Genomic DNA, 20,319 nt, shown 5'->3' with positions numbered 1-20,319 from the left:
AACAGAGTAGCATGCCCACCATCTACTCGCCTAAATGTGTTGTTATATAAGAACATGTGGTTTTAATTGACGAGTGTTTCACAATAAGTAACTACCAGCCAACTTATTAACTAGTAGTACTTTCTTCACGTATCGATAGTATTGATTGTCTACTTTCATGAGTTAAGCACATTAGCAAAATAAAGAGAGAGAAAAAAACTTTTTACTGGCAGGAAATTTAGAACAGTTTAAGCCTACCATCTGAGACTTTTTAGTTGAGGATGTGTGATTTAACACAACGCAAACAATATATGGTCAGTGGCGGCTTTGGGGGTTGTAATGTCGGTAAATGTTAAAATGTTATCTCAGCGAGCTAAGCGATAAAATACTTTACCTTATTTTCTAAATATTGTAAGTATCCCCACCTTCAGCGGAAGCACATGTTACTACAACATGTGTTACTATTTACAAACCGTTCAAGAAGACAAGAAACTACGACTAGGAAGACACGAAACGAAAACGATACAGCTCAAGGAGTTACGAGCCACCAAGAAAACATCTACAAAAGTGGAGCCTGACGAGGAACCCGCTTCATCGCCTTTCTCCCTGTCCTCTTAAACCTGCAATTCAGCCATGAAACCCGACGACACATCTAGCAGATGTGTACCTGCTCAATCTTCATGTATGTTCACCCAGGCTTGTAGCATACTTACAAATTCTACCTAAGACACGTCCAGGTTGTTCAAAACAGATTGGTCCGCGCAATCACCGGAGACTCCATAAACAACAGAATACAGCAACTCCATGAAGACACACGGCTCCCACTTCTGAATAGGTTAAGAGAAATGCAGTCTGCCAGGGTGTGGAATACAATTCAGAAGTCAAGAAACCGACTCATCCTTTAATAGAACACCAAAGGTGGCCGCACAACATCAGAGGGGTAAGAGACAGTAGCTACACCTCAGCACGCTAGAATCCTACGTCAAGAAACAACACAGACAGAAGCCAGGATCACATGAAATGTCCGACACCTCACACAATAAAATCCGCCAAGAAATGCTCTGCTCTGCTCTGAACTAGATATCAGTTTGACCGCTGATCAAATAACCTACACCCGCTTCCGAGGTCGCTTTATTCTAAAGAGTTCACATTTACCTAAATCCGAGATCGCTTTGGAGTAGGGAATCCTAACAAAAACCAAACCTTGCGAATCTGCTTTGGGATGAGGAGGCTTTCTGCAAGGTGTTCTGAAGGTTGGTTTGAGCAAAAGAAACACCGTGCAAAACACTTTTTCCTTCAGCTTGGTCACTCATAAAGAAAGACACTCTTAGACTGATCTTTGGAAATTCAAATATATTTGTATTTAATTTTATAATGAAATTAGTGAAAGGAAACACCCGGACCATTATTAACTCTACCTCAAAGACATTACAGTATTGTCTTCCACTAGGTTTTAGTGACAAACCTTGACTTTTACCCAATGTGGCTTCCCTCAAAACCTGCCTCTCTTTACACTTAGTATAGAGAAAAAAAAAAGCAAAGTACTCAAGTAAATTAATCAAAGATTCTTAGAAAAATGCATTTTCTGCCTATTAAGATAAGCACAGGTTAAGAAGGCGTCGGAAAATGCTCTTTGTTACGAATAACTATTTTAGTCATCTTCCCCTGTTCTCCTAAAAGCAGGGATAATTTTAAACTTTGACAGACATACTACATTGAAGGAAATTGTTTCCCATGAAGAGCTTATGTATCACCCAGAAAACAAAGCTTTTTGGATCATTATTTGTTTTACAACAAAGAAAGACGCTATTCCACTTCCATAATACCCCCATTGTGGAGGCGAAAATGTTTATTTCAACTGAAAAACTATATATATAGAAAACAGGACGACAAATGTTCTTGAGTGTAAATAAGAAAAATAACTAACTTTCAAAGGGAAATTTCAACAATATTGCACTTAAAACAAATTAATATAATATATAGTTATTTGTAAAAATCCCTTATACTCCCATTAGAATACGTATTTTAAAAAAGATGGTAGATAAGTGCTAAATTCAGGGTATGTGATAACTAGTCAAAATTCATTCTCAACAGTCCAAACTATTTCCAATGATTTAATTCCACAGAAGGTCAGTTTCATTTTTTTAACTAGTAAACATTTTCCTAGTAATAAACTGTGGTATTTTTTTAAAAAAGTTGATAATGAAAATATCCTCAAGATTATGAGTATACTAAGTCTTTATTTCGGAACTAAGTTTTATAAGAAATGAAAATAGCAGAAAAACAATATCAAAGTATTGGGAGTTTACAGGGGAAAACTGGTAGTTGTATTTAAAAGATCTTTGGTTTTTTAGATTTCCATCCATATCTGTTCTCATTTCTAATCTGTGTTTGGTTTATGTGCCACAAATTGTTATCCCCCAAAGCAAGGAAATCCTGAAATAAACAAACAAAAAAAAAACATATTGTACTGAAAACTTTGAATACTGAAAAGTTGAAAAACGAGGAAATAAGAAAACGTTTCGTTGCAAAATTCGAAGAAAAGTATTCAAACCAGAAACGAATTGGCGCAGATAGTAACGCACAGTGGGACTACATTAAACTATGCTTACAGCAGGCTATAGAAGAAGCAGTAGGTTACCCGAACACAAAACAGCTAAAACTCCAAGGATTAGAGAACAAATGTTGCAGAAAATGAAGGAAAGGAAGACGTGGAAACAGGTTGATACAGAAGAGGGCAGAAAGATGTACAGAAAGTGTAATAATGAGATACGGAGAGAAACCGACAGAGCGAGGGAACAGTTTCACAAAAGAAAATGCGGGGACATAGAAAAATTACAAAGAGTTAGGAAATATGACGAAATGTATAAGGAGGTGAGATCTCTGGAATTTCGGACGAAAGAAGGGTATATTACGATGGCAGTAGAAAATAAAAATTGGAAGGTAGTGAGCGACAGAAATGAGGTCATAGAAAGAAGGAAAGAATACGTGGAAGACTTATATGAGAGTAGGGAGAGACCGTGTAGCCTAAATGTTAAAGTAGAAAATGAAGTATGCTAGCATGATAAAGTTTTTAGTATTCTTCTGGATGAGTTTGAAAAGGCTATATCCGTGATTAGGAATGGAAAGGCAACCGGGATAGATAATATACCAATCGAATTTATTAAAAATATAGGAGACAAGAGAAAGAATGAATTGTTCCAACTATGCAATGGAGTACATGAGACAGCGGAGTGGCCAAAAGACTTCCTGAAGAGGATCATGATACCGATGGCTAAGAAATCGAACCCAAAGAGATGTCAGGATTATAGAACTCTTAGTCTCATATCTCATGCACCTAACATTTTGCTCCGAATACTGAGCAGAAGGTTATGAGGAAGAACAATTGATGAAGTTGAGCAGGAGCAGTTCGGGTTCAGAAGAGGTGAGAGCACAAGAGATGCTACTGGATTATTAAGGGCGATTACTGGATTATTATTAATTTTATTTTCTAGATCTGGCAACACTATATAAGCTGAAAGCGAAAGTTGATAAAATGCGATAATGCAACATTGCTACACGCGCGAACGAACCGAAAGAATTGGGTCGTATTGTGATATGAGGAGTTCTTTTGTTGTCTACAAGCGCTTTTGGTGGTATAAAACATCTTTATAATAGAAAATCACCTTTCAAGGAAACGACCAAGACGTGTAAGTGTTGATAGTGGCGACGATATTTTAGGAGCCAAATATTGCTGGAGACCTCTAAGCTGGAAAACAATGTTGGATCCAGCAACAATTTATGCTGGTTTGCTGTAAATTATGATATTAAATTGACGGTCCAGCAATATTTCGTCCAGCAATATTTGGTCCAAAAATTAATGGTCCAGCAATCAAATTTCAGCACAACTTTTCTTTTAATTTGTAGCGGAGGAGACACAAGTTCGGATACCATGTCGAACTCTAGCTTCCGTCTCCTTAGGATGTTATGAACATTCATCCCATGGAAAGCAATGGCAAACCACCATGGATTCACCTTGCCAAGGGACTTTTAGGTCAAATACCTGCCTTCGGACAGAATATCACATCATCATTCATTAACAGCCATAGAATAACACATTGCAAAATTTTGACCACAATATATGCGAGACTGCGAGACCATACGAGAAAGTCTCGCGCGAGACGCGAGATGAGACTCAAAATTTTATGCAAGACGCGAGACGAGACGAGACGAGACGAGGCGAGACGAGACGCGCAACATTTGAGGCTGCGAGACTAGTCGAGACTTTTGCATTTCTCGTCTCGTCTTGTCTCGCGTGCATCCATAATCAAGTATCTCTCCAAATGTTTCCTTTTGTCTCAGTAAATTTACCGCTCCTTAATCTGACTAGAAGAGTCGTCATATGTGGGAATGCTGCTGCCGATATCAACAACGATTGTTTCAAACAACAATGGATGCTAGAACTTCCAGTACGGTGTTCGATAGGAAAGAATAGCAGCTCAACGTGTAGTAAAAGACGCTAGGATTGTCCGCAATTCGGCATTGAGCAAAATTAGTCATGAGCAAGATGTATATATGTTACGTCATCCGCATCACTCTTAGATCACAAGATCTCCTAAATTTCCATAATTTTCAAGAGTTTGGGGTCGCCAACTCTACTTTAAACGGGACGCTCAGGTTCGATTACCAGGCGGGATATATTTTTTTCCTTTTATCATTTTCCTTTATATATTTTTTCCTTTTCTGCTTTCATTTGTAGGCGTACAACTAATATCTCTGAAAGGTGCAACTATAGATAGGTAGTCAAGATACTAGAGATCACATCAGTTACTGTAAAGCGCCTTGCATCAACTCCTCATACTGAGTAGACCATTAGGAGTTACCCTTATGAAATACATTTTATCAGATTATCAGTTATTTTAAAGTGTGGTGCATGAATGTTTTACAAGTCCAGTGTACTAATAATCTCTTTGTAATTCTTACTATTTGTATCGTATTCAATTACCCTGGTAAAATATCTACCGTTAAACGACAGATAGGTACAAGTTTTGGTATACATAGCTAGATGCCCGGAATGCAATATAGTTTATATCAAAGTATACTGCTTCTATGCACAGTATATATTTTTTTTTTAATTTCAAAGTATACCCACATTAAATTAGAAATGGAATTGAGGATATAAGGTTGTTTGTATATCAGTAGCGCCTATTTCTGTATAATTGTTAGGAGACCGTTTCAGTTTTGGCAAAAATCATCTATGAAGACATGAATAACAATTTTAATACAAATAGATATTTCCAGTAAACTTTCAGGGAATTCCTGGGCCCCTTTGCCCCCAAAATTGGCATTCATTAATAAATGATATAAAGAAGTAAAAAATCAAGCAAAACATTTAATAACCATTCTGTTCTCTTAGTATAAATTCATTTAATATCTTCTACTATTCGAACGAGACCTGAATCGTTTTGAATTCAATATTTCAAAGTTGGATTGAATTATAAGAGGGAATCTACCCGAAGAAATTATAACAGTTATTCCTTACATTTCAAGACAAAGAGTGCTACAATGATTGAAAAGGTAAGGTATTTTATGTTAATATTCTTTTATGAATGTAATAACTTCATTTTTCCCTTACAAAACTCTGTATAGTAATATAGGCACACAATTTTTTATATTAATTAAAACCATTCGAATAATGTTCTATTAAATTAGTTAAAGTAAGGTATAATACAAAACTGAAAGTAGAGTGAAGACAATTATGCATTTAAAAAGTGTTGAGTGTTTAAGGGACCTAGAAAACATTGTATTTTCAACTACAAAAAAAAAAAAAAATAAAATAAAATAAAAAGAAAATCAAATAAAATCTTTAGCGTTTATGTTGCTTGGTTATACGAGTGTAAGTTGAAAGAAATGGTTGCTAAATAAACACTAATTAATGTGAAAGAATTGAAAGTCAACAACTATATTACCATTTGAATTGAAATAAGTTATCAGCTATCCGAGGCGCTGGAACTGCATGTACCATCGTTGGATTGTGGATTGGTAGTGTCTATGTACTCCGCCATTGTCCCAATTTTCAGTAGTACTTTCGGCAGGTCATACTTCTTACAAACACTTCTTATTTCTTCGTACACCGACACGAATCATCATGATTGTATTGAGAGTCTTCAAACTAATTAGATATCCTATTTGTTTCCTTTGATAAACAAGAACAATCTGTGTGACTTGAAGAACCAAACAGTTTACTAAATTCATATTTAAAAACTTTCATTCTTTTAATGAAACGCGAAAAGTAAAATAATTAAAGTGGCAAACGGTGCCATTACTATAGCGACATTAAAATTCTTTCTGAGTCGATAATTATTGTTAAGTGGTTGTAAATCTATGGGTGGGGAGAGAGAAGAAGCACGAAAAATAAGTGTTTGTTACGTATTACAACACCCTCTGTCTAGAAAAATCAATTAATACGATAATACGTAATAACAAAAAGGTTAAGTTTTAAAAATTACACTTTAGTTTCAAAGAAAGGTATTTTTAGAATTAAGTTAACAGCTAATAGAAAAGGCAACAATGGCAAGAGAGTTTCATAAAATAAGTTATATTTAAGGCTATAAGCATTTCATAGATTTGTATGGCTAAAGGCTTCTCCAAATAGGCTAGATTTAGCCAAAAATAAGCTAAATTGGCATCACTGAGACACATACAGTGATAGTGTTTGAATGTAAATTCGGGGAGGAGGCAATAAAATTTGCCATTATTAAGGGGGCAATAGTCAAAACAAGGAGTCCGGAATTCATTTCCGATTAACTACATTGAACAAATGAAAGGGAAAAGTCCCGATTTATATTATTATTTGATACACACGTATGTGAAGTAAAACTTACTGAAAGAGCAAAGTGGAGTGGGAAAATGTTTTTCATGCATGAAGCGATAACGTAGCTATATGGTACAGTCACACGTGATCGCGGCGTAAGACGATTTCTTGCTGACGATCGTGGCGAAATGATCTAACCCACTCTTCCAAACCAAGTCCCAATCTAAAAAACACTTACTTGTAAGACGCTAACCATAATGCATATAGAAGATGACACACAGTTGTATTCTTTCGACTCATATTATATACACTATACAGTAAAACTCTATAGGTATATGCTCTACAGAGCTTTGTGTATTATAACAGAGAAATTTCATCTTTTTATGTGAGGAAACATTGAAAATTCAATATTAATAATAATATATTTCTTCAACTTCACAAAGTAAGGAAAAAGCAGGAGATTGTTCACTTTTCATTTTCTTTCGCAGGAGGTCTCCGGCAAAATCAGTAGATCTGACAGCACAAGTTATAAGGCACAATAATGAATAACATGTATTGAATGCATCTACATTTACCGTATCCAGCAAATCTACATTTGGAAGGAGTTAACCGTTTCATATTTTGAAAATAATAAGAATTACTTGGGAAAATATTCTAAAAAAATTCAGCACAACTTCTTTCCAAACGCACTAAAGATACGAAGTGCTACTTTAGTGCGTAAATGAAAATAGTGTATTTACTTTCTAAGTATTAGCGTATTAAACTACAAAAATAATTATCTGGTGTTAACAAATTGTAAAAGAAATGTGAGAGACATCTAGTAGTTAAAAGTAAAATAATAATTATTATATTTACTTCAACTATTTGAATGAAATGAGGAAGGAAGACAGAACATGTACAGAACATAATGAATAATATGAGTTAGGGCCTACAAGGCCCGGATTGTGCAAAATCAAGGTATATAAAGAAAATATCTTTAAAGTGAAAAAATTAAAATTAAAAAGAGTAAAGAATATCACCATAACAACTTTGAATATTCAATTGATGATGTCAAAAAGACTTAGCCTCAGACATATATATTTATGTAACTTTCAGCAGAAAATATCTTCTGGCCTCCCAGGCCCGGATTGTGCCAATAAGGGTTAAAGCTATGAATATTTATGGTAGATTTTAGTGGCACTTGATCACTTCCTGTTGGATTAAAAACTTCGATAAAACTACAGAAATCTACAGTTTTTGCTAAAATGTCCGGCGTTGAATTGAAAATGGCAAAATGAAGTGAAAACTTTGAGTTTTACGTCCCATGATTATGCCGGTTAGGCTAAAGGAGACGGTGATGATGAGTAACGAATGAAACGGTGGAATGAAGAAAGTGGGAGGAAATGGAAGAACCCCGAAGAAACTCACGCGTAGGGTGTTTGTCCACCACAAAGTGTATTGTAAATGTGCCTAGTAGTTTTCGGCAGATCTTGTATGATGCCGGCTGTGTGGGTGGTTTAACTCTGCCGTAATGATTGAATGAGTTGGACATAAATTGAACAAGCGCAGTTGTAATGGGTGACAAAGACGAATGTAAATGGTTGCCACGATGATGGTGATATTTCTAAAATACAGAGATAAGGACGTATTCTTGTAGATGGAGAGCAATGCAAATATATCATCGGTGCGGAATTTTACGGAGAAAGCGAACGGCTGTACCACCATTCGCTCGTTGCGCAAGTAATTTGCAATCCTCATGTAGTAAGGAATATCCAGGTATACGAGATATCCTAGATGGCATTAACAATGTTTCGTTCAACAGAAAGGCTTTAACGTGTTCTTCAAGGAGCAACGTTAATAGAAAATTGTGGTTTCACGAAATTAACAGATATTAAAAAACAGGAACACTAAACGCATGTGAAAGAGAATCTGGCAATAAGGTGTGAAAATGGACGTTGTTTCCACAAAAAGTGGCATTAAAGTTATCATGGAAAGTCGGCTATGGGGCTTGAATGATTTGTGGGAGAATGTGAGGTCGCTAGAAAGGTTGAAAGTTCTGCATTGCCAAAGTGAAGACGGTCAGAAGCTGATCAAGGGTTAGTACAGCGTCCGTAGAATGATGATGTGTGATATGTTCTTCTTTTATACAAAGAGGAAGTACAAATTCAGGATGGTTCCATTGTGGATATGGTGTGCCCTTGCATTTATAGCTATATGCAGGATGTTCCTCCGGATAAGTGAGACAAGTCGGAGGAGATTTTAGATTTGTAGATGAACGTGTGGAATGTGGGCCACCGCAATAACCACATTAATGCGTGTTCTCACATTCGGTTGAGTGTGTGTGTTATATAGGTGGCATTTTCGCACCGCAAGGGCAAGGGTAGTGGTGAACTTGATGTTCCACTCAATGCTTATGTTGATAAATTAAAACCCCCTTCACTATCAAATCATCGATGGTTGCTTGGTGTCATATCAGCACGCAAATCATGTAGATTGGACCTCAATCATTCTTGATGCTAATGGCCTTTGTGATGATGTGCTCTACCTATTTTAGTTCTTCCAGCAGTTCTTCATCGGTGTATTAAGGATCTACTAAGGTAATAACAGCGGAAAGTGTGTAACGCGTCTGCTTACGGCGGCAGTCCTGGAACGCTGTTCGTTGCGTATTTTTACCAAAAATATCAATGGGTACTTTGTTTATGATGGTTTGGAATAGTGCTTGGTCCGTAGTCTTCAGAATGATACAATTACGGGTCATAATATCTCTGAGATGAATGAACGTGGTAACTACTTTCGAAGTTGAAGCGCAACAAATTTGGAATTTGAAAACTTGCTGTCAAAATTTTTCCATGCACTCCACACACCCTCACAGACACACACACACAGACACACACACACACACAGAGAGAGAAAGGGAGAAACACTGTCTAAAGTTTTCTTCCCAACTTGAAATATTAGAACATTTTCTGGTTCCCGAAAGCTAATTGGAAAATTACAATTTGTTGCTGCCTACTTTTCCTCTACAGGAATTGAACTTTATATCTCAATGTGCTGTTAAAAAAGTGGAAAATTTTTCCCCTAACAACACTATACAGAATTCCCAAAACTGTCCGGCTTATGAAAGTTTTTACACTTGTCTCTACATCGCAATGAAAATTTTCCGATGCATGAAAATTCCTTCCACTTGTTTCTACAGAGCAATGAAACTTTCCGATTCACAAAATGTTTTTTCACTTTTTGTTTCAAAATGAAAAGTTTACGACTCATAAAAAGTTTTTTCAATTTTTCCATAGAAAACAGAAAATATTTCGATTCATGAAAAATTGTTTCGCTTGTTCCTACATAGTACTGAAAATTGTTTGAGTCATTAAAATTCTCAGATTCTTTAAACGATCTTTCGCTTTTTAAGAATTTGTTAAGAACGGAAAATTTTCCGGAAAATATAGAAGAAAATGTTCCACCTCACATCACGGCTAAACAACGATGTAGGAATAAGTGGAGTAAGTTTTTAAGAATCGGAAAATTTTCATCACTGCATATAAGTGCATTGCATATGTTCTATTACAAAATTACAACACTGGAAAATTATAAATCTAAAATCCAGGTATTATATGTTGTAATGATGAAATGTAATTTTGTATATTTTGGACTAAAAATTGCTTACAATGAAGTATGAGATTCTACATTCAGTACTTTATTTCCGGGGTAAACTGAAGATCTAGTCTTCAAAACTGAAAATTACAAATGAAAGAAAAGACGGAATTTTACACATCCCAATAGTGATAACCAAATCTAAAAGTGTTGTCTCTTTTGATGCCGTCACTTTCCTTTGCAGAGGCTGTCCTCTGTTGACGAGAAATTGGTGCTCCTTGAGAGTAGGCTATAGCAATGCATACAAATACTGCTACCAAAGTGAAGACCTCTGTGGAAAGAAGGTACTGTGGAAGGTACTTCGTTTCCTCCACGCGTATTGGCAGCGGAGTTCACGAAAGGCAAATTTTCTGCCCCTTCACCTTCACACACATGCAAAGGAAGATAAATATGCATAAGAAGAGCTTTAAAGTTCTACCCCTGGTGTGGCGTATTACCATTGAAATGTCTTTTCTTTCTTCAAATTTGAAATTTTAAGAATTTGCCTTGCACTTGTAAGAGATAGGATAAACTGTGCTAAACAATAAACTATATCACGCACTAGAAGCATTAATTTCATCCGGTAGATGTAAACCATTAGAGGATGTTTTCTGTCATCTAAATTAGAGATATTTGTCTTATTCTACCCTTTAAATTGTTGCATCATTACAAATTGAGATATAAATAAATAGCTAAAGTTAAAGTCAATGAAGATGTTACCGTGGTATCCGTTATCCATTAAGATGTTACCGGATTCGCATCAACAACAAATTAGGCTGTGGTAATCGCTCTAGCTACGGCTACCTATTGCCAAAAAAAAGAGTTTAAAAAATCGCTATCGTTCAAGTGTTATCATTTGGAATAACTGATTTTCGAAATTCAATTTTATCAGTTAAATTGTTATTTGATAGACCCCATTAACTAACTGGGCCGGGATAATCATTCTACCTATTTCTTCCAAAAATAACTAAAAACTTCGCTCTTGTTTAAGAGTTATTGTGTGAGGTAACGAACTATTTACCTTCATACTAATAATAAGATAAGTTCAACTTGAGTAATCCTAATTAGATAAAATAGCAGAACGTGTTTTATCTACTAACTGTCTCGTACGTTAACTGTCGCCGTCGTGCAAGGCGCGAAATCTTAACATCGTTTGAATATGAAATTCTTTAACGTGTTCTATTTCCTTCATCAAATACCTAAAATACGTAAAGATCGTGCTAATAGTTGTAACTGCTATCATGAATAACCCTTTCTGTAACATTTTTTAATAATTCGGACGAAGTCGGAAGAATGAATGTATAGCAATGCAAAAATTGATTTCTACATACAGCCTACCTTACAAGTATTACATTCCATACACTTCTCCTGATTAATATCATCCTTAGAATAGTCCTATAGTTTCTGCCTTCAGAAAATTTAAATAGATTTTTAAGACTCTTATTTGGTACTTATTTCAAATCGATATATTTGTGTTGTTCCTAAATAATACCACTTGTACTGTAGTAAGAATTTTGTACAGTTAAGCAATGGTGAATTAAAGGTCCTTTTAGTGTTCGTACACAATTCCTTCGTGATGCAATATTGTGTTACGAAGAATGAGTTAAGGGACAGACAGGATGCACTTTACAGTTCAATCTCCTCGCCTTATCAATACTAAAAACATGATGCCAAACATAATGATTTTTTTTATGTTTAGATGAACGTAAATAAACATCAAAAAAGTCATTTTTCATAAACCCTCAAGCATAGAACATGAGTGTAGTAAAATACACTTTAATAACAGCAGAAAGGGTGGTCATGGGAAACCTAGATTTATGAACTATGCTAGTAGTTGAAGCTTTTTATGTTATATACTCTCATATTCCAAACATATGAAGTTTTACCCTACTTTTTTAGATTTAAATTAACAATCTTACTTTTAAGGCTAGGCTAAACACAGAACACAACAGGGATTTAGGCTTCGTAGCTATACTCTCTCATCCCTCAAACTTGGAAAACTTACAGTTTTATTGAGGTTCAAAGAAAAATATGTTATCCTGAAAAAAGTATTTTTTTCTTTTAACCCCAAAATAACTGAACCCCCAGCAATATTTGTGTTTAAGGATAATGGGATATGTATACTCATATCAATCACAGTTACCTATGAAGAAGTTTATGAATTAATTTTATAAAGGAACTTGGCCGAGATAACTGCTTTAGCAGTCTATTGCAGTAACCACATAATTCAACAAAATATGTTGAATTCGAGAATGGACGGATGTACGTAGCTTGTGGAGTAATGGACGGAGATTTAAGCCCTGCTAGTGTCGTCCTAATGAATTGAAGTTTTACATTTACGAGGTATTGTAGCGTAGTGATTAGAAAGCAAACCATTTCCTTTTGGCGAGAGAGACATTTGACTCTATTGTAAGTCATTACTTTATTGTTGGAAAGAGCACATGGTGGCTCAGTGCTTAGCACTTACTTCTCGTACGTGGGATTCCTGGTTTGACCCCAGACCAATTAAGTTTGTGGTGAATAACCTCGTGTCCATGGGTTCTGTGGGGTGCTCTCGTTTCCTCCTCTTTCTCATTCCACTAAAAAAATTTATAATCTTAACTTGTCTTAAGCATCGTCTCCCTCAGCCTACATCGCATAATCATGGGACTGAAAGATTTAATTTTTCATTTATGTTTTGAAAATACATGTGTATGATTTATCGAGATCCTTTTCCAATGAACAATTTCTTCCACATTTTTCCACTTGTCTATTTATTCTGTACTTTAACCTCTTAATTTTTTATGTACTTTTAAATTTGTGTAATTGAGGAGTTTGCTTCCAAACATCACCTAATTCACTTTTTTTTTTTTTTTTTTTTTTTTTGCAATATTCGGATTTTACGCTTTATTTGTTTATTAGGAGTAGATACACATGTCTGACTATATAACTTCTCAAAACGCACGTAAGTCGTCTCTCAATTAAATGTAAAATATCACTTTTTTTAAAATGTGCCTAAGTCATTAAAAATATTAATTCCAAACTCCACTTAAGTCACGTCGGTATTATTTATCTGCTTTGAAAGTTTGATATTCATTGTTACAATTTCTGTGATTGGGGAGTATTGGGTATACAAAGGCTTTAAGATATTTTCCGAAGAGGCGTTGAGATCAGCGATGCCAATAAAACTGTCACAAATGCGTGTACCTTTGTTCTACAAAAAATATAAATCTATTGAGCACAGAAATACATATGCAGGGCCAAAATCTTACTCAGCTGTTTTAAAGAGGTGCCTTACAAAAGTTCCAAGCTTCAGAATTGCAACCACTTTTCCCACTGAAAATACTGTAAGTGATGTAAAGAAGCAAGACACAAAACAAACTTTTAAAGTTACAGTGCTCAGTGACGAAGACCAAGCTTTCTATGAAAAGACAGCTTAATAAGGAGAGCGCAGAAATTTGCCAATGAACTGCTATACGAACATTTTGAAGAGCTTTTCGTGTAAAGACTGTGCGAATGTCTGGAAAAATGTTTTATACTTCATAGGTAACAAAATCGTAATGTTTCTTCTTTGTTGTTCTGATTACAAGCATTTATTCTTGCTCCAAAAGTTTGTAAGTTTTGTGTAATTGTTTTTTATCTTTCAAATATACAATGTCAATAGAAATAACAAAATACAATATGAAAGTCCTTTATAAAATAAAAGTTAAAAATAAAAATCTTAGAATTAGAATAAATAAAAATTCATTACAAATACATAAAGTGCGTTATTGTTAGTATAAATAAGGAAGTACCTAGTATAGTCAAATATAAATTATCATTATTATTTTAAATGTTTTAGAAGATAGACTAATATTAGTGTGTAATTATTGAGCAGTAGCTGACTTTTTCTTGGGAAAACATATGATTTAAGTGGTTTTTGGACAGAAATGTAACATTTTGCCGCCATTTAACATTAACTTAAAATCAGGAATTTCTTAAAATTTAGCATGTTGTTATGTACCACTATACATAAAATATATCGTTCAAATATATTTCATTAAGTGTAGAACAAGAGCTATACACGTTTTTGCTTCTCCTCTAAAATTTCAGAAAATGTCTTAGGTGGAGTTTGGAAACAAGTTCTTCAACTATATTTATGTTCAAAGTACCTTTAAGTAAAAAAAAAAAAAAGTTATTATAGTAATAAAATAAATACTGACACAAAATACCTTACCTTTAAGATAAGCGTAACACATTTTTTCCGGTCTTCAAATGTAGTGTATAACTACTATTATTTCGCCTGTTGACTGCTATCCTTTTAGAATACATTCTAACCTTGAAATATAGAATTGCTTATGATTCAGTTCTCGCGTAAATGATTGGAGGAAAACAACGGAATTATATTTAAAGTACAGATATATATTGTAACTATGATGCGTAAAACTCTGCTTAATTGTATTATGTATTAGGAACATGATTAATGAACGAATAAAAGTAATGTTGTGTATAATTTGTTAAGTACCTTCTTAATGATTCTACAACTAATTTTTCAACCATATAATACATTCAATTACATGCTAAATCCTTTCTATTACACTCCTATTAGTATTAAGAATCTTCAAATTAAAAACGGAATCATTAGAGATAATTAAAAGTAGTTGCTTAGAAACTTACACTATTAATTAAATAAAACTCAACTCACTGAATATTATCTAACAATGATATGAATAATAGTGTATTATTGTATTACAGAACACTAATACAGTAATAGTTCGGAAATAGTGCAGTATATACAAACACTACATTGTTTGCTAGTGTTCTACTATGCCACGCTTAGTTGCATGTATCGAGAGCATGCTCGCGACCGTTCGGTCTATTTAATGGACGGGTTCCGCAAGAACGTAATGCACCCCGCCCATAGTTCCTCAATACGCTATGTATTCTAGTGCACGAAGTGCACCGTCAGAATTTGTCCCCTGATTCTGACTCGCCGAAGCGATATAACCAACATTCTCTGAGGGAGTGGGATACGCCTACTTCGCGGCTAGACCGAAGTCCTGAGTGCCTACTAGTTAACCTATTGGTTGAGGCAGAGTGCTAGCGAGCCAGTCCTACCATGCTCTGCATGCATGGCGTCCGAGCGTTTCAAGGCAAGCTCACCTCCCCCATACGGTCACCGTAACCCAGATTTCTGGGATTAGCTCCCGCATGGTACCGAATCCCACGGTATGACCACAGACCGGCAGAGTTTAACCCAAATCCGGGGCCCCAGGCAATGCCCGAGGGCATGGTGGAAAGACTACAAGGTGGGTGCAATGCAGTGCTACATTGTTGTCGCTCTGGCGCATGACGTCATCTTGGTCTCAGACGTGGCCAGCGAGAGTCAGATGAACTTTTAACAAGCGCTTGCTCGCTAGTAACTTACACGCAAACTTCTCTTCTATTTATAGTGATCATCAACTAAGTAAAAATTTTAGTACAAACAATAATTATATAAACGTAATGTAATCAATGCTTAAGCTAAGTGAATTCAAAGGAAGATATTCACAATAGCAAAAGAAACAGCAATATCAGTTCATATTAAACAACTTTGAAGCTTGAACAAACTAATATTACTCACTACATTTTCTGCTTTTACTTTCTTTTCTTTTCTTTTCTTTCTTTTCTTTTTTAAACATCTGAAGTAATACACTCGAGTATGTATATGCCTGAATAATCTATAACACAGTGTATCGTTAAGGCATTTCATTAGTATATATTTATGTATGCTCAATTATATTTTTCTAACACATTGATCGGTTTTGATTTACTATTATTATTATTTTGCTTGAAAGAGAATTCTTTACTGATGACCCCATATAAATTTTGATAATATCTCGAGGGAGACTTCATGGTTTTCGTAAACAGAAATGCACGTACGTATAGTTTCGTTATACTTGGACAGTTTTTTTTTAAAGAGGTTGCTCCGATGTAAGTTTCGCCAGAATCTCAGGGGAGGTTAAAAACTTTATTGAGCAGGGACGCACGTATTTAATATTTTAATCATCGTTTTTATTTTAGATTTATAAAAAAATTATCTTATTTGAAATCGCTTATTTATAGAATTTGTATTTGAACAAAAGGTTTGGTGAAACTGACAGTTCTCTGAATATTAGTGTCAAAATTTACGCCATAACAAACTGTATTATTAAACATTTGTACGAAATAAAACGTTACATATACTATTGTGTGGTAAAAATATATAGAAATAAATATGTATATACAAAACACCTCAAAGAAATCGCAACATGACTACTTCAAGCAAGAAACAAAATACTAGACGTAGGTGAAGACGATGTAGGACTGTTACAGCTAGACTAGAAAACATATAAACCATAAAAGTACATAATTTTCTTAATTTTCATGATAAGTTTTCTCTTTTCTGTCCCGTGGACTAAAGAAGGCAAAAGATAAATGCAAGTGAATGATTATGTGGAAATTGGTGGAATGAGAATGCGGAAGTACCCGAGAAACTCACGGACACGATGTTGTCCACCAGAAAATCACTTGACCGAGAAGCGGACCAGTACCCTTTGCACCAGAGGTGAGCCTTCTGCCACTGAGCCACCTTGCTTCCTTGATTGTTTGAGAATCTACCATATTTTAAAATTTACTGCAGTCATTCTTAATTTTGTAATTCTGGAGGGGGCCCCTAAATATGTATATATAATTATCCAAAGTTATGATTAAAATGAACAAACATTTCAAAATCCGAGTGTAAAAATTTCCCCAAAATATCGCCCTGATATGGTAGGTGGATACTTTATTCTCTTGATCTAATACATTGTTATATATCTGTAACCGTTAATCGTTATTACGAACCTCCCATTTGTTAGTTAATTTGAAGTGCAACGTCCCGTTTTAGCACCGAGGCTACAGGGAATGCAGACCTCCAGAACGAAATGGGACCTGAACTACTTTAACGCGTTCAATGCTCTCCATTTGCGTAACTTGAGGGAAGTAAGCCCCCTAGATCATCGTACCTCCCTTCTCAAGTTACATGCCTGCCTCTGTGGGGAAAATTTTGTCTCAATATCTTATGGAAATGATGATAGAAATTATCACCTCTGTCGGTTCCCTTCCCTCATGATTTCGAATCCGGGGCTTGCCTCAAAGTTCGTCTTTTTAAATCGTACTATTGGATTTTTGTATGCAGAATCAACACAAGCTACTGTAGCCCTATATACTATTATTACATACTGTTAATATTAAAAAGAAACTACATAATGAAATCGCTTTTTTGTAATTTCATTTAACATTGCATTTATTTATTACTTTTATGTAAAACTTACCATATTTTAGGTTTATTTTGTCCTGTCGCCTGCAAGCCAAAATCCATTTCTGGAGACATTCCCCCTCTTTTTCAGGAAATCTAAAGTATTTTATATTAGTTCCCTTAGTTTTTCTATAATAAGTACTACAGCCGTACACTGTACAGTTTTGCATTCTCGATATCATTTAAAATAACAAAGTAACAAAAAATTTCCACTTGTCACTTAAAGCCGCGCCTTTTCCCGTTGTATCTTGCAACCAAATGACGTCACAGCCACGACAGCGCTCCAGGCGACATGCGCATGCAACCACCTTGTAGTCTTTCCACCATGCCCAAGGGGGCTTGATCAATCCCGACCCGGCCTAGCTCCATCGGTCAACTGGCAAACGTCTTGTCGTGTAGAGGTACCACGCACACGTCGAGATACTCCCGTATTTCATCCCGGACCCAATGGTACGTGTTAAGTCACCATTTGAGTTTGGAGCCGTCCCATATCCCGCAGAGTTTCCTCCCTCTGAATCAGAACCGTTCCCCAGGTTCCTGGGATTGGCCCCTCTCCCACCTCCGTTTGGTCCCCCCTCAGGCAGGAATCCGACACCCCCCCGGTAGGGTCGTCTAAGCAATACGGGATTTCCTCTAGTTACGGTAGAGGTACACCGTACATTACCAGAGCCAATGACTAATGTAGACCGTCTGCTCAAGGCAGACGTTGTCATTTTGGAGCAATGTCTTCCCTGCTAGGCCCGCCCAAACAATACGGAGCTGCCTGTATTTTACGTGTTTAGGTACCATGTACACGTTGTAGCTAAGCTACTTGTCAGAAACCCAATGGTAAGTGCAGGCCACCATTAGAAGGGACACCCACACCCTTCCTCGGTAGGGTCGTTCAAGCAATATGGAACTACCTCTTATTACGTAGAGGTAAACCGTATTTTAGCAGACTCAATAGCTGATGTAGACTGTCTACCTTTAAAGACAATGGCCATTTAGGAGCGGCGGCTCCCCTGGTAGTGTCGTGTGCTCCTGCGCCCAGTGAACGTGTAAACCTGGGATGAAGGAGCGACCCACTTCCTTAGCACTCCTGAGATACCAGTATGCGTTAGGATACTAAGTATCCCATCCCGAACTCAAGCGAACGCATAACACTCTCTTTGAGGACAACCTAGATCATTCTCCCGGTAGGGCACTGAATCCGCCCACCCCCTTGGACACACCAGCTACCCACTCTTTCATACGTATTGTGGCATTACGTAGCCGCCTTATCTCCCAGAGGGTTCGGACTAGTTGCCCATTTCGGAGGGTACCCGTGGGATGACCTCCGCCGTAGGTATAGCAGTCAAGACTACCTACCTCACTGAGGACGTGATGAGGTCACACGTGCTCTACGAGATCCAATGGCACGAGTTAGTAGCCCATTTCGGAGGGTAGCCAAAGCCTCACCTCCGCTGGTAGCGTGTTTCCACGCTGCTCCCGAAAACCCTATCTCCACCTGAGGGTTTCCGAGCCACCACAAGGCATGTGACTTGGCCATACACAGGGGGGCCCTCCCCCTTTATCAGCACGGGCTTGGGACCGGCCACTTCAGTTCTATAATACAAAATATATCCTATCTGTATTAAATCAGTGCTATTAAACTTTTTTATGTGCACCTCTAGATATGGTTCGCCATCCAATTGTGTACCCCTGAAGCTGTTTCAAAGAAATTAAATCGAAATATACGTATTAAACTAAATATACGTGTTCTGTTGATTAAAAAGGAAGACAAATAGAGACCCAATAAAAGGACATTGAATGTGCTAATCAAAAGACTATTTACAGGGGGATAAAAGCACATCCGAGTAAATTAACATGATAAATATCAAAATTTTCTTCAAATATGTTCATTCAATAAATGTTGGAATTATGCTTATTTTAGGATTAGGTATTCCCAGAAACATCTTCGCGTAGCCCAGTTGAATAGCACTGTATTAAAGTACACAATATTTTAGCAATGAAACTGCATAAAATATCTTTCATAATAATAAAATAATGTGTGATTTTCATTATATTTTCGTATGGAAAGAACCCACATAGATTCACCATTTTTTTAAACACATATGTCTTCACGAAGAGTTTCTTTTTCAGGTTGAAGCCGAATTTCTGTGGCTCAAAATGTACTCATAGCAGGAGAGCATATACATATCGAAGACGACGGATATTAGCATCAGTGAAGTCAACAGTTTTGAAGTCACTAAGATGAATAATGGTATTTCCGATACTGTTCAAATCCTAATTTAGCTCCCAATGTAATGGGAAAACAGGAAGAGTGAAAATCAATTATGAAAAACCATCAATATTAGTGTCGAGTACATAGTATTCGTGATCGGTAAATTTATTGGTAGCTGTCCGGATAACATTTCAGCACAATTTTAGAAAAGTAGAGTTAAGTTAAGTTTATTATCCCTTTTAATAGTGAGGCTATATGAGACGTAAACCTATTGATTAACGTGGGATTCTAACCACATGAACTACCGCCTGGAATAGAACCCGGATCTCTATAGCTTACGAAAGCGTGTACCTATCATTCGACCCGTCTTGCAACTTGGCATTTGACAGAGGCGACGCCAAATTCAATGTTCTTCATTACTAATTTCTTTATTTAACTCATCTTGAGAGATACAACGCC

This window comes from Thermobia domestica, chromosome 8 (genome assembly GCF_964235325.1).
Source record: "Thermobia domestica chromosome 8, izTheDome1.hap1.1, whole genome shotgun sequence".
NCBI classification, from domain to species: Eukaryota; Metazoa; Arthropoda; class Insecta; order Zygentoma; family Lepismatidae; genus Thermobia; species Thermobia domestica.
The sequence above is the reverse complement of the archived record's forward strand: the minus strand, read 5'-3'. Positions refer to the sequence as shown.